Consider the following 15,180-nt stretch of genomic DNA (forward strand, 5'->3'; position numbering starts at 1 on the left):
ACTGTTATTATTTTAACATGGAATCAATATAAAAAACTTACTGAAGTATGGTATTTTTTTTTTTGAATGAAGCCTTCGAAAGCTAATATGAATTTTATTCTTAGAAAACACCTTATTTTGGATCAGCCACATTTCTAGTGCTCAGTAACCCCATGTGGCTACTGGCTACCACACAGGACAGCAAAGATTTACTCTTTGTCATGAGACTGAAGGGGGAGGGGGTGGGGGGGGGGGGGAGGCGAACTCCTCACCCACGAGTCACTCAGATCTCACATCGGGCAGAGGCTGGAGGCCAGTGTTGGCCCCGAGGAGAAAGAACAGGACCATGTCCAGGCTGCCATCCTGGCTTCGACCTGTTTAGTTAGGGGAGGAGACCAGTGCTTGTCAAATACTGGTACATGTCACACCTTCCTCCACAGGGGTATCCGCACTGCCCCTGGGCATAGCCCCAGTGACCTGTCGAGGTCCTGGAGGCCAAAGCAGGTCACTGTCTTCAGCGACAGGAGCATCAGCTTACCCCTTATCCAGGCTCCCGTTCTCTTATGGCGCTGGGGCTGTGGGCGGGGTGGGGAGACAGGCCTTTTCTTTGTCAAGAATAAAAATCTCCACAATCTTCTGTCAGCTGATCCTGTCACTTGCTCACAACATCTCACCAATATTTGGAGCTGTTTGCTCAGTCCTTTACTTCCCAAACGTCAAATGCTCAGAGGGGATACTCTGGGAAGAGCAGTGGCCACAGGCCAACTGCGTGTCCTAGGAGGTGGTGGTGACAAGCTCTGTCCTCCGCCCTGGCACTCGGTCCACCATTGCCTATCGATTCCCTGCCCGGGACCTTCCTTAGATTTCAAAAGACCTCTTTTGCTCAGGGGGGGACAAGACAAGTAGCAAGATCTTAGTGCAGAGAACACAATCAAATGTAAGCAAGCAACCCCTCATTCTCAGCGCCTTTCAAAGAGCCAGTATGTCAAGGTTTGACTCATTTAAAATGCAACATTCTGAGCCTTGTGTTACCTGAGCGAAAGAGAGTAAGCTGATTTGGTATGTTTTATATATGGTTATTAGACAGGGACCATAGCCCACAAAAGTCTCAAACACCTGGAGTGTTTATGGTCCACCAGATTATTGCTCAGTCAATATAAATTTATTTACCTTTAATTTGCATAGTGCTTTCTGATTGGCCAGACAAGGAGTGGTGTGTACTGCAGGATTCCAACACTCCTCTGCCCTCCGAGGTAGCAATCCCTGTGGTTATTGGTGCTAAAATAAGATTAAATATTATGTTAATTTGTTCTGATACGATGTGAATAAATGTGTTGTTTAATCTTAACAAGAATGCTACATCTTATCAGATCTACTGTACTGTCTGTTCCTTCTCATAATTAATTAATTACATGAAAGGTGATCCAAACCCGATCCTGAAACTATTGTGCTATTCTGAGAGGTGAATTTCACAGGGCAGTGGGAGGGGGGTGAAAAGGGAAATTTCCAGGTTCCTGTGACTTTGCAAGGACTGAGGAAGCAGAGAGCACCTGGGGACTTCACTGACTGCATCGTGCAATTTTCTTTTTCAAATTGGCAGAAATATTGTATTTCCATCGATTGAAGAAAAAAAAAGTGTCTGGTAATTAATTAAATGACTTGTTCATGGAAAAAAATAAAAATAAATAACCTGTCAGTTGTGGAATGTAAACTGATTAAACAATTAAATAAAGAAGATCATGTTGTGTGTTTTAAGCAGTTGTGTCTGCTTGGGGAAGGGATATGCCCTGGCCTATTTGATGGGGACACTATTTTTCTACACTGTTGTATGTAGAAAAAAAAATTGAACAACTGTCATGTAGATGGCAGACTGAAAACTCTGATCTTGAGGGAAAACAGAGAGGGATTCAGAAGAGAAAAGGAGGAAGTGACTGCTCTTTTTCTCCTGTTGCTGACAATAATTTTTTAAAGAGACTTTATAAGATACCGGAATTACTGGTTACATTCTAACTCCTGGACCTGCTTCGAATGAGGAGAGAGCTTTTTCTCACATCTTCACCATCTCTGGCCCTAACTTAGAATTACACAGTTCCTTTCTACCCAGGCGCCTTTTAAAAGTTTCTGGCTCACGCCCTGGCCAGTCAGCTAGGGAAGAAGGGAGGATGGTGGGAGGCACCTGCTTTTTTAAAGGGCAGTGGGTGTTGGTCAGCATCTCTAGTCTTAAGGAAGAGAAACTGTCTCTAAGTGGAAAAATGATTTGCTGAAAAGACATGGGTAGCTGAAAGCCATAGCACAGGCAAGAAGAAATGAGCTAGATGGTCATCATCAGAGCCCTGTCCAGTCTGGACCCCACAGGTGCTGCCGCTGGACACTGGCTCCCACAGCTGGCTGCTGCCCTGGAGACCACATGTTGCTCTGTCACCATGTTCATCAGGATGAATCCCAGGTTCCTGCTTCTTTCAGAATCCAGGAGGTGCACTGTCCAAGGGGGGGGGGGGGCAGGAAAAAAGGCTGAGAGCCTTTAGCTTCTCTCTGGGGTGGTAAACTCTGCCCTCCCCCAAGATTTATAGATTAGACAATCCCCCAAACCACACAAGAGAAGCTGGTGCTAGACAGTGAAAGGAGCAATGTCCATTAGAGGTGGGACAACTGAGGGAGCTGGAGTGTCCCTGCCTGAGAGGTGTGTGGCAGCAGCTCTATGGTGCATGAATAGTGGTCAAGCGGACGGATGGATGAATCATGACAGCGATGAGCTCTATGGCGGGATGCTTCTGCCAAAAGATATGCACGTTGTTGGCTATTGTACAAGAAGGCCTGCATAGATTTTGTTTAAAATAGGACCACTATTAGAATTTTTTTTTAAAGGAACATCCTGGAATCAATGGAAATAGACAATAAAATGTCTCAAAAGTAAGAGAGGTCAAAGGTAAATGTCATATAGGATGGGTGCCAGGAAAGGTGTGAGAGTGGAGAAGAACTCGAAGGCATGAGCCAGAATCCTAAGGGTCCCCTCCCCTCCTTGGTAGTCATGTCCCTTGAAAGAGAAAGAATGGAAACCCCAACTAATCTTAAGGGACGCGCAAGGACGTTCAGCAGATGGGATGGAGGAGCTGCTGGCCAGGGTGGGGGTGCGGAGGATTGGGTGCTGCTCCCACAAGGCCCTATGCATGTGCATGTGCTGCAGGTGGGCGTAGATGCCAGCAGCTGTCTGAGCATAATGCCTGGATGCTCTGGGGGCAGCCCGGGGTGAACCACAAAGAAATAAACAGGCTGGTTCTCCTTTTTCCAACAAAGCACAACTTTGATTTCTGTGTCTGTGATGAATTGTGCAGTCCACTGGGTTTGACACACTATCCTTCCTCACCTCGGCGCCTGTGCCTCCAGACACAAAAGTCCTTGCAGTGAGAGCTGGTAAATAATTGGAGAAAGGCAACTCCAGAAACTGTGACCAAGTCCCCCAAATACCAGGGTGGTCCATGGAGGGGCACTCTCCTCCGGGAAGCCTTCCTGGATGTCCATCCTGCTAAGTGCTCTTCTCCCAGCCTCCTGGGGCCATGCTGTGTCTCTCTCATGGCACCTTGCACTTCTAGGTGAAATTAGTGTTTTCTGGGTTGTATTGAAGGACAGGGGTTCTGACTTCATCTTCATATCCCAATGAATAATAGTGCCTGGTGTGTAGTAAGTGCTCAATAAACATTGATCTGAACCAAACTAGTCTTCCCCCAACCACTCAAGTTGGTCCTCAGTGGTGATGTTAAATTCTTGTTTAAGTGAGTGTTATTGGGGGTCTTTAAGACCACCCCAGATTCAATGGTTTGTTAAAGGGACTGACAGAACTCAGAAAAGCTGCTATGCTCATGGGCATGTTTTGTTTACAGAGAAAGGATTCCAATTAAAATTGGCAAAGGTAAAAGGTACATAGGGTGGAGTTGAGAAGCGACAAGTCACAGCTCCCAGTCAGTACATTTGTGCAGTCAGCACCTAAGTCTCACAACAATGCCATGTGACAACAGGAGAATTGCCACCCAAGCCTTAGAGTCCAGGAACTTGGGAGAGGTCAGTCATGCAGGCTGGAGCACCCATATAGCTGAGCCTTGAAGCCCTCTGGAGGTCAAGCTGCTGCCCCATGGACAACACCGCCACCAAACATCACATTATTAGCATGAACTATCTAGCATGGTCCAAGTGAGTCAGGCAAACAAAGACACTCTGATCAAGAAAGGTATTCAAGTGTTTACAGGTTATTTCCCAGGAGCCAGGCAAGGGCCAGATGCTTCCTTTGGACTGTGCAGGGTTTGGGCAGCCAAGGCCTGCTGAGCAACCCTTTCCTGCACATGAAGCTCCATGATACGTTAGATCAAACAAAGCAGGGTCCTCTCCATGTTACTGCTCCTCCCCAAGTATTCTAGATTCCGTTCCCCTTGGCCTCTTTAGATAGGTCTGATCCTGGGCTTCTTTGCAGGTTATTTGCCGAGGTTCCTTGTCCAGTGGTGCCCTTTCTGTCCCTGCTGCTTCTCAAGCGGCTCCGTGTGTCCCTCACAAGAAGGTAGTGGGAAGAGCACAGGTGCTGCGTTCTTCTTTAAGCCAATCTGCACTGGGATCTTTCTCCATGCACCTTGTGTCATTGGCCCCCTTGACCTGTCTTCTTATATGTCTGTCAATGGGTATCCCAACACCTATCCCCCACACTGCTGTAGAAAATGAAAGAGTCAACCCATGTGAGGGCTCCTGGCCCAGAATCGTTCCTTGGAGCCTGTCAGCCTCCCTTCACCCGCTGCTCGGTTTGTCCTCTTTCATTATTATGCAGGTTCCAGACTGTACCCCTCTAAGACGGGTTTCTGGACTGAAACCTGCCTAATGTTAGAGTCCCACAGGTACCAGGCTCACTCACCACACTCAAAGCTCCTGGATAGTGGACACTGATAATGTAAATGCAAACACACTTAATAGTATTCAGCTATTGTCTAATCAATATAACTACAGTGGGGCCTTGACTTACGAGTGTCCCGACTAACGTGTTTTTTGAGATACCAGCTGTCTCTCGGCCGATTTTTTGCATTGAGTTGATAGAGTAATTTGAGTTAACGAGCTCCTTAACGAGCTCGGTCTCAGAACGAACTAAACTCATAAGTCAAGGCCCCACTGTATCTCACATAGGCATTCAGCTATATAAAATAAAATCATGATTTGAAATTTGGTTCAATAGAGGAGAACATCTAGTTGAAAATACTCTTTTCCTTTGTCAGAGCACTTCCTCTTCTGGGATAAATGCTCTAGACAGCGGTTCTCAACCTGTGGGTCGCGACCCCTGTGGTGGTCAAACGACCTTTTCACAGGGGTCGCCTAAGACCATCCTGCATATCAGATATTTACATTACGATTCATAACAGTAGCAACACTACAGTTATGAAGTAGCAACAAAAATAATTTTGTGGTTGGGTCACAACCTGAGGAACTGTATTTAAAGGGCCAGAAGGTTGAGAACCACTGCTCTAGAACCTTGAGGACAAAGTGTGGTCTTTGGACCAGCGGCAGCATCACTTGGGATCTTGCTGGAAATGCAGACTCCTTGGTCCAACCTCGGACCCACTGAACCAGAACATACATTTTAACATGATCTCTAGGCGACTTGAGTGCACTGGTCTGGAACATCTATTTACCTGGCTACATGATTTGAAAGTTTGTTTCAACACTTCTTCTGCTAATATCTTTTATCTAGGATAAAGATCACAGGAGGACTTCAAAGGACAATGAAAAATATAGTCCCAGTCTGAGGTTTCAAAGCCACATCTGAACAGGTATGATTTTTAACTACTGTCCCAAGAAAGATCCTTTCTGCTGGTGTAACCCTGGTTTTTAGGGTAAGTACCAGGAGAGCAAGCCCAAGTAATTAGGTTTTGTTTCGACCAATGAACAGGTGTCAGGCAGCATTAACTCAGGAGCAGCTGTCTCTGAGCAGGTGTGTGAGGCCACATGGTTTGCAGCTGTTGAAGAGCAGCCACCAAGGCCCTGGGGGAGGAGCCTCCTTTCTTCCTTCCTGGGACAGCCTGGACCGTGAGTCCAAGAGATATCCCCTCCTTTGTGTCTTTGTGAGCTAGATGGCAGAGCTTGAGTTAGTGACAGTATAACTTACTGATTATATGCAAGGACTCAGAGTCAGACTGCTTGAGTTCAAGTTTGGCCCCGCCTACTGGTGGTGTAACCTTGGGCACGATATTTAGCACCCTGTGCCTCACTTTTCCTCTTAGTAAGAACAATAATATGTATCTTGTGGGGCTGTTGTGAAGGTAAAATGGATTAATATTTGCTTGAAATAGTGCCTGGCACATAGTAGGTACTATATATGTATTTATTATTAAATAATTCAAATTCTAAATGGCCCGTATGAAGTCCCACTGACTAATGAGACCCGGTTGGAAGGTGTGACTAGGGACTAAAACTTAAGAGCCTTTGTACAGAGTGGCAGTGGGAAGGGACCTGCAGCAGAGCATCGCTGTGGAGGTGCTGGTGGTATAGTTGCCTAGGTAACAGGAAGGCCTGTCTCCATGATCATCCAATGGCATCACTGGCTGTGGCCTGGCCGTCCCATGTCAGGGTGATACACTAGTGATTGGCTATAGCCCCTGTCGCAGTAATGTCCACAGTTCTTCCCCCTGGTCATGGGCGGGGACTGCAGTGACCCCTCTGTGCTTTATCTGTATCCCCATCTCTCAGCTGTTTGGACAGGATAAAGAGCCCTGTCTCAGGACCCCCCACTCCCGCTGATGAGGCGGAGGTGACCATGGGAAGGGTTTTCCATATGCTCTCAGCTCTTCTTGTCACTGAGATTTGGAACAAGGGGGTTCACCTTGGAGGCGGAGGGTCATCCTTAGCTTTTCCTCCCCTATTTCCCCACACTACTCTTTAAATTTTGGCAATGTGTCATATAAGTCAAAAGAACTAATTTTGTTTTCTTTTTTAAAATAAACTTTATTTGTTAGAATATTTTTACATTTATACCCCAGCCAGTGGCTTGGCTGCTTAAAGCATCATCCCATACACGAAAAGGTTGCGGGTTCAATTCCTGTTCAGGGCACAGAGAGGGGTTGTGGGTTCATCCCTGATCGGGGTGTATAGGGAAGGCAACCAATCAATGTTTCTTTCTCTCTTTCTCCCTCCCTCTTTTTCTAAAAAAAAAAATCAATGAAAACATCCTCTGGCGAGGATTTTTTTTTTAAAGTTAAAAAAATTAATTCACAGAAAAATGGCAAAGGTAGTTCAGAGTTCCATGTAGCTCACATTCAGCTTCCCTTATTAACATTTCTTTTTTAAAATATATTTTTATTGATTTCAGAGAGGAAGGGAGAGAGAAAGAGAGAAAGAAACATCAATGATGACAGACAATCATTGACTGGCTGCCTCCCACACCCCCCACCTTCCACTGGGGATTGAGCCTGCAACCCAGGCATGTGCCTTTGACCGGAATCAAACCTGAGACCCTTCAGTGTGCAGGCCGACGCTCTACCCACCGAGCAAACTGGCCAGGGCTATTAATAGCATTTCACAGTGGTGTGGTACATTTGTTTTAATGAATGAACCCATGTTGATACGTTATTATTAACTAAAGTCCGTACTTGATTCAGACTTCTTTAGTTTTTACCTCATTTTCCTCTTTCTGTTCCAGGGACTCATCCAGGAGGCCACATTACAGATAGTCGCCATGGCTCCTTGGGCTTCCCGTAGCTCGGACAGTTTTTTTGGACTTTCCCTGGTTTTGACCTTGACACCTTTGAGGCACACGAGGCAGGTACAGTGGGGCCTTGACTTACGAGTTTAATTCGTTCCGTAACGGAGCTCGTAACTCAAATTACTCGTATGTCAAATCAAAAAGTGAATGAGTGAGACACGTGATGCTGGGCTGATGTGGTGGCGTTCACTGTGACGTTCGCTGCGCCAACTAGCGGTGGGGTATCTGAAACCGGCTCGTAACCCGAATTTTAGCTTGCAACTCAAAGCTAAAAATCGGCCGAGAGACGGCTCGTATCTCTAAAAACTCGTTAGTCGAGACACTCGTAAGTCAAGGCCCCGCTGTATCTTGTAAACTGTTTCTCCCCTGGGGTCTGCCTGATGTTTCTCTCATGATTAGACTGCGTCAGGAGTATTCAGCGGCCACATCGTATTAAGGGCGCCTACGCTCAGCATGACTTGCTTGTTGATGTTGACCTTGATCAGCTGGCTGAGCTTGTTTGCCAGGTTTCTCTGCTGGAAAGCCCTCTTCCCCTTGTCAGCATGTCCTCTTTGAGAGCTCTCTCTACACAGTCCACACTTACGCTACCCCTTCCTTGAGAACCAACTCTTTCCCTGGCCACTGACCTATGGGAAAACCAAAAACAGAACAATGCTACTTATAACTAAAACCAATCATTTTTATTGTTCTTTTATATTTATGTCCCACTCACCTAACTTTTATATTTTTAAAATATAAGTTTATTGATATCAGAGAGGAAGGGAGGGGAAGATAGAAACATCAATGATGAGAGAGAATCATTCCCTCCTGCATGCCCCCTACTGGGGATCAGGCCCTCAACCCGGGCACGTGCCCTGACCAGGAATTGAACCATGACCTCCTGGTTCATGGGTCGGTGCTCAGCCACTGAGACACATGGACTGGGCCACTCACCTAAATTTTAAACTTAAACACTTAAAGTCACTTGAATAAATAGTCAGTAAAAATAGAAAAGTACTTCAGATTTGCAGATTAGTCCCAAAAGAGGTGGTAACCATTTTTCTCAAAATTTTTATTGTATCAGAATCATTCAGAGGGCATTGTTTTTGAGCATGTATTTTGTGGCACAGTCCTGGGCCACAGGACCAGAGCAGCGAACAGAACAGACAGGTATCTGTGCCTTTAAGGAGCTTACGGTGTAGACTGATAATAGAATAAACAGCCATCAACATGGTGATGAGTTCTTTGGAAAACAATAAACCAGAGAATGGGAATGGAAGTGCGAGGGTGAAAAGATCAGGATGGGGAAGCAATCTGTAATCCAGGGATATGTGTGCAGTGGCCCCGGGATCAATCTTTAGAAAACGCAAGGTAATGGGAGGATGCAGGAGCAGGAAAATGCATTCTAAGGTGACTGTTCAATGCCACTTTACTCCACCATGCTCTTTACACAACTTTGTGATGCATCATAAACTTTTCTTCATTCTGTGATACTGAGGAGCCATTATCCACATTATCTCCCCGTAGCCCAGCTTCTTAGTAAGGATGGGCCTACCAAGTAAAAGGGAGATTCCTCTGGCTCCCTCCAGCCCTGAGAATAAACCACTGAGATGGGCATTCTAAGGCATTTTTGAATGGAATTAACATATCAGGCACTGTGGACCTCAGGCCAACATAGGTCTTCACTGTCTGTATTCTAACATATGGTTCTCCATCTACGACACTGCAGTTCCACTGCTGTGTACTTTGGGGTCCGTTAATCATTTTAAAGACTTGGGGACCTCTCGGAAATTTTAGTCATTGGTTACCTTCTGAAGATCTTGTCCACAAGAAGAAAAGGGAAACATTTCAAAAGATGTAAAGCTATGAGGGTTCAATCAAGACAAAGAAGCTTTTATTTTTTTAATTAAAGATTTTTTAAATTGATATTTGGAGAGAGAAGAAGGGAGAGGGAGAGAGAGACATCGATCGGCTGCCTCTTGCACCCCCCCAACTGGGGATTGAACCTGCAGCCTGAAACCGGGTATGTACCCCAATCAGGAATCGAACTGGCGACCTCTAGGTACATGGGATGATGCCCAACCAACTGAGCCACACTGGCCAGGGCAAGATAAAGAAGCTTTTCTTATTCCATGTTCCTCATCCCCCAGTAGAATCTTTGACGCTGGATTTTATTTCCAACAGGCCCCAAATTCCTTGGGTGTTTCCCACTATAATTGGTGGTTTCAATAATCTGAACCATGTTTTAGAATTGTGGGCCTTAAAATATAATTATCTCTGCGGTTCATAGACTAGAGCAGTAATAGGTTGGGAACAAAAAAAATAAGTTTGATAAACTGTATCTACAAGGTGAGGGGAAGAATCCCCAAAAGCTACTGTTCAGAATATAAAATGTCTATGCAAAGTAGCTCTCATTAATTCTGAACCAAATGGTCACAAAAACAAAGTGGCCTTCAGAAAAGTACTCTAGCTATCCAAGCTTGAGGACTTGGCTTCTAGACCCCAGAGGTCTGCCTTTTAATATAATTTTCATTGTTGAAGGATTGATCTCCATCTACCCTACAATTAGGACTAAGCAAAAATAAGGTCTACTTTAGCTATTTTGAAAGCCAACTATGGACTCATCTTACTAAATATCGCATATCAGGGCATATACATTTTCTTCTAGAACAGTGGTTCTCAACCTTCCTAATGCCGTGACCCTTTAATACAGTTCCCCATGTTGTGGTGACCCCCAACCATAAAATTATTTTCGTTGCTACTTCATAGCTGTAATTTTGCTACTGTTATGAATCATAATGTACATATCTGATATGCAGGATGTATTTTCATTGTTACAAATTGAACATAATTAAAGCATAGTGATTAATCACAAAAACAATATGTAATTATCTATGTGTTTAACGATGGTCTTAGGCGACCCCTGTGAAAGGGTCGTTTGACCCCCAAAGGAGTCTCGACCTACAGGTTGATAACCTCTGTTCTAGCTGTTATTTGTTAAAATCATGGTAAACATGATGGTTATGCAGCACAAGTGATCTACCAGCTTAGGAAATTCAGGAGCATGCTCTTCCCAGCACTGAAAGTCGCCTTCAGTCCCACATCATCTTCCTGCTTCAACATCAAAATGTTGGGCCAGAGGCCCGCCTGCGTGGCTCAGAGGTTGAACTTCAAACTATGAACCAGGAGGTCACGGTTCCATTCCCAGTCAGGGCACGTGCCCAGGTTGTGGACTCGATTCCCAGTGGAGGATATCAGAAGGCAGCCAATCAATAATTCTCTCTCATCACTGATGTTTCTATCTCTCTCTCCCTCTCCCTTCCTCTCTGATATCAATAAAAATATATTAAAAATTAGTGTTGGGCTGGAAATGAGGCCGGACTCCAACCAGCAGCTCCAGGCTTGCTCTGGAGATCTATCAGTCTGAAGTCCCTCTTGTTGCCTCATGCCTGACGGTGCAGCTTCGCTTTTCATCCGCTGCCTCCCCTTCTCTTACCCCTTCATGATTAGCACTAAGCTGCTGACTGGCTTCTTCCCCGTCATTTAGTGGGTTTTCTTATTAGAACTAACAGAACTTAAAGTGTTGGTTTTCTGTTGTTAGCCTTTTGAAAGATTGCATAAAGAATATTTATCCTGGCTTAGTTGGTTGGAGCTTCATCCCGAGCACTGGAGGAATGTAGTGGGTTTGACTCCAGGTCAAGGGACATACCTGGGTTGTGGGTTTGATCGAATAAGGGAGATCTATGTATTTCTCTCACACCGATGCTTCTCTCTCTCTCTCTCTCTCCACACACACACACACACACACACACACACACACACACACACACACACACATTGCTGAGTCCCAAGAATAGACTGGAAGGAAGCCTGAATCCATAGCTAGGAGATGGGAAAAGGTGGGCAAAAGCAGTTGAGAAGAACACCTGGGGTGTAGGAGAGTGGATGTGGTCTCAGGGCTTCTGCATATTTTTGTACAAGGCACTCTCTAGATGTGTGCACTGTACAACCGAGACAATATCCCCCATGGCCCAGTGGTATGACATCGAGGCTCCAGGTCTTGGTTTAGTTGACACTTCTTCAGAAAGGCCTTTTCTGATCACCTCATCAACAGGAAGTCCTTTCCTCTTAGTGCTGCTTTTGCTGTGTCACCTGAGTTCTAATATCCGCACCCACGTTCATTACAGCACTATTCACAGTAGCTGATAAACGGAAAAACCCATTGTCCATGCTGGATGAATGAATAAAGAAGATGTGGTATATACATACAGAAGAACATGATCCCGTCTTTAACAAAAGGAAATCCTGCCACCTGTGACAACATGGATGGACCTGGAGGACATATGTTAAATGAATCAGCCAGTCACCGGACAGATACTGCAAGATCCCACTTTTGTGAGGTATGGAAAATAATCAACCTCATAGAAGCAGACAGTGCAAGAGTGGTTGCCAGGGGCAGGAGGCTGGGGCAAGGGGGAGTTGTTATTCAACAGGTATAAAGTTTCAATTATGCAAGATAAAGCCGTTCTAGAGATCAACTGTGGGACAGGAATTGTGTACTTCAACATACACTTGTTAAGAGGATAGATCTCATGTTAAGTGTTTGTATATCTCTCTCTCTCTCTCTCTCTCTCTCTCTCTCTCTCTCTCTCTCTCTCTCTCCCCCTCTCTCTCTCTCTCTCTCACACACACACACACACACACACACACAGAGGAACACAAGGAAACTCTGGGAGATGGTGGCTGTGTCCATTACCTTGGCGATGGTGATGGTGTCAGGGGAGTTTGAATATGTCCAAACTCACCAAATTGTGCACTTTTAATATGTGTGGTTCTTTTTTTATTAATATATTTTTATTGATTTCAGAGAGGAATGGAGAAGGAGAGAAAGATAGAAACATCAGTGATGAGAGAGAATCATTGATTGGCTGCCTCCTGCAACCCCCAAACTGGGGGATTGAGCCCGCAACCCAGGCATGTGCCCTTCATCGGAATTGAACCTGGGACCCTTCAGTCCACAGGCGGACGCTCTTCCCACTGAGCCAAACTGGCTAGCACTGTGTGATTCTTTATGTACCAATTATACTTCAATGGAACCATGCAGAAGAACTCAGAGAAAGATTGGTGAAGGGAATGTAAGACTTCGACCCTCCTGCCTAAAAATATCCTAAAGTAAAAAGTTTAAAGAAAAACAAATGCAAGTCCTTACCTCTTAGTCTTAACATCAGGCCTGGCTTTGTGTCACTGGTTGATTTTCATGAATGCACTTTTATTCTAAGTTTCAATTACTTGCTGCCTGCTTCTTGTTTGGTTTATTTGTTTATATTATTTAAGTATATTTAGTATACAATATTATATTAGTATCGGGTGTGATTCCATGGTTTTAGGCCTTACAATGGGATCACCCCACTAATTCTAGTCATCATCTGTCACCGTGCAAACCTATCTCGCTATCACTGACTACATTCCCCTTCACCTTTAGGGCAGAGACTGTGCCTATGCTTAACTTTGTAGCCCCAGAGCCTAGCACCATGCCTGGCACATAGTAGGCAGACAGTGATGTGTGTGAAATAACTGAATAAAAAGGCGGTCAGTGCCTACTGGGTAGGAATCAGGGAGGTAAAGATGCCTAAGGCGAGTTTTCATACTAGGCCTTCTGGGAAGGAGGTGGGGACAGAGGAAGGGCAGAAAGGAATGGGAGTAGGAATAAACTCTGCTTGTCTCCTTGGCTTTTCAGTTTTCATGGTTTCTGGAAACAATGAACAGATAAACTGCCTGATATTCTGCTTTGCTACTAACAACCGCCCCCCCCTTCTCCCTAACCCTGCGTTCTATTCCCTTCTCTTCTGTCACCAGTGGGAGGGGTCATTCAAACCTTGACCTCCCTTCCGTGCTTAGAAAATGTGTTCTGCTTCCCCACATCTTGGATCTTTCTGTTCTCATTTCCCCTCATTTCCTCACACAGAGTCTTGTGATCTAAGAGGCACATTAAAGGGGACAGTGTTTTGTGTGTGTGTCGGGGCGGGGGGGGGGGGGGGGCGGTGTGCAGTGAGAGAAAGAGTGTAGGGGGAGGGGACAGAGAATCTGGAAATTGCCAAGTAACAGCTTTGCCTGTTTTCTGGTTGCCAAGGTGATTGTGCATCTTCGTCTTATTGCTCTGACCAGTCACAGCCAGCGAGGAAGAGGCTCTGCACCTATCCACAGACCCCAGCTGGGTTGTCCCAAGGTGGTCTGTGTGAGGACCCCAGCCCAGCTCCCCACTGTGCATCTCCCTCCCCACCCCCAGCCCCAGCCCCAGCCCCAGGAAACAGATTCTTCACCTCCGTGTGTTTAGGGAAAGAAGGCATGTGTGGGCACTTGTGTTCAGAGAAAGGCAGAGATTGTGCCCTGCAGGTGTCTGAATAGCAGAAACCCAGCCCCTTCATAGCCTGAGCACTGTTGTCTTCCAAAGACAGAGAAGGGCCCTAGCTGGTTTGGCTCAGTGGATAGAACGTCGGCCCACAGACTGAGTGGGTTCCTGGTTCAATTCCAGTCAAGGGCACATACAATCGATGTGTCTCTCTCACAGCGCTGTTTCTCTCTCTTTGTCTCTCCCCCTCTCTTCCACTCTCTCTAAAAATCAATAGGAAAAGAGCCTCAGGCTAGGATTAACTAAAAAAACAAAACAAAATGAGAGAGAAGGTTCCCACCCTCATCCTTCCCCAGCTGCTCTTCTGCAGGAGGATCCCACGCATTGAGGAGCTAGAGACGCACAGCTGTCCAGGTGCCGCGCCCCCCCCCCCCCCCCCCCCGCTCCGGGAGGGTGTTCATTCCGTCTTCTCCAAACCCCACCGAGAAATACAGATTCCTCTTTTGCTCATTTCCCCCTCCCTCCCTTTAGACTAGCTGCTCCATCGCCTGCCCGCCCCGCACAAACACCGTGTGAGGAAAGGCATTTGCAATGGTCTCTTTGCAAAGGACTTTAAAGGGTTTAGCAATAGTCTCTATTTCCTGCCAATATCTGCCTCTGTCTGGCTATTCCTTCCCCCTTCCTTCTCTTTGCTGTCTAGACTTTATAGAGAATGTGGCTTTTTCTTTAGAAGCGGAGTCTGACCGCTGCTAATAGAAATTCAGTGGAAAAACACTAGGAGTGATTTAGTCCTATCTGGAGAACCACACTTTTCTAATAACAGTTTTCTTGCACTTTATCACTTATGTATGCATACATTATCTCATTCGACCAATGGCATTGCTGGACTTCCAGAATCATCGACAAGCTATCTTCTTTCTTCCTTCCCCCTGCCCCATTCCCTGTCTCCTAACCAACATGAGGATGTTCTGAAGGATCTATGGGGTTTACACAAACACTCCATTAAGATTATGTGCTTTAAAATGAAAGCAGCTCCTATGTCTATTTTATCTTGAAAATCACTTATCTGCCAAGAGGGGAAGATAAGGATCCCCTGACCCTAACATGTCTCTCTCCGAGGATAGAGGAGACAACTTGTAACTTTTAT

This window comes from Myotis nattereri, assembly GCF_964212035.1.
Source record: "Myotis nattereri genome assembly, chromosome: 11".
Classification (NCBI taxonomy): Eukaryota; Metazoa; Chordata; class Mammalia; order Chiroptera; family Vespertilionidae; genus Myotis; species Myotis nattereri.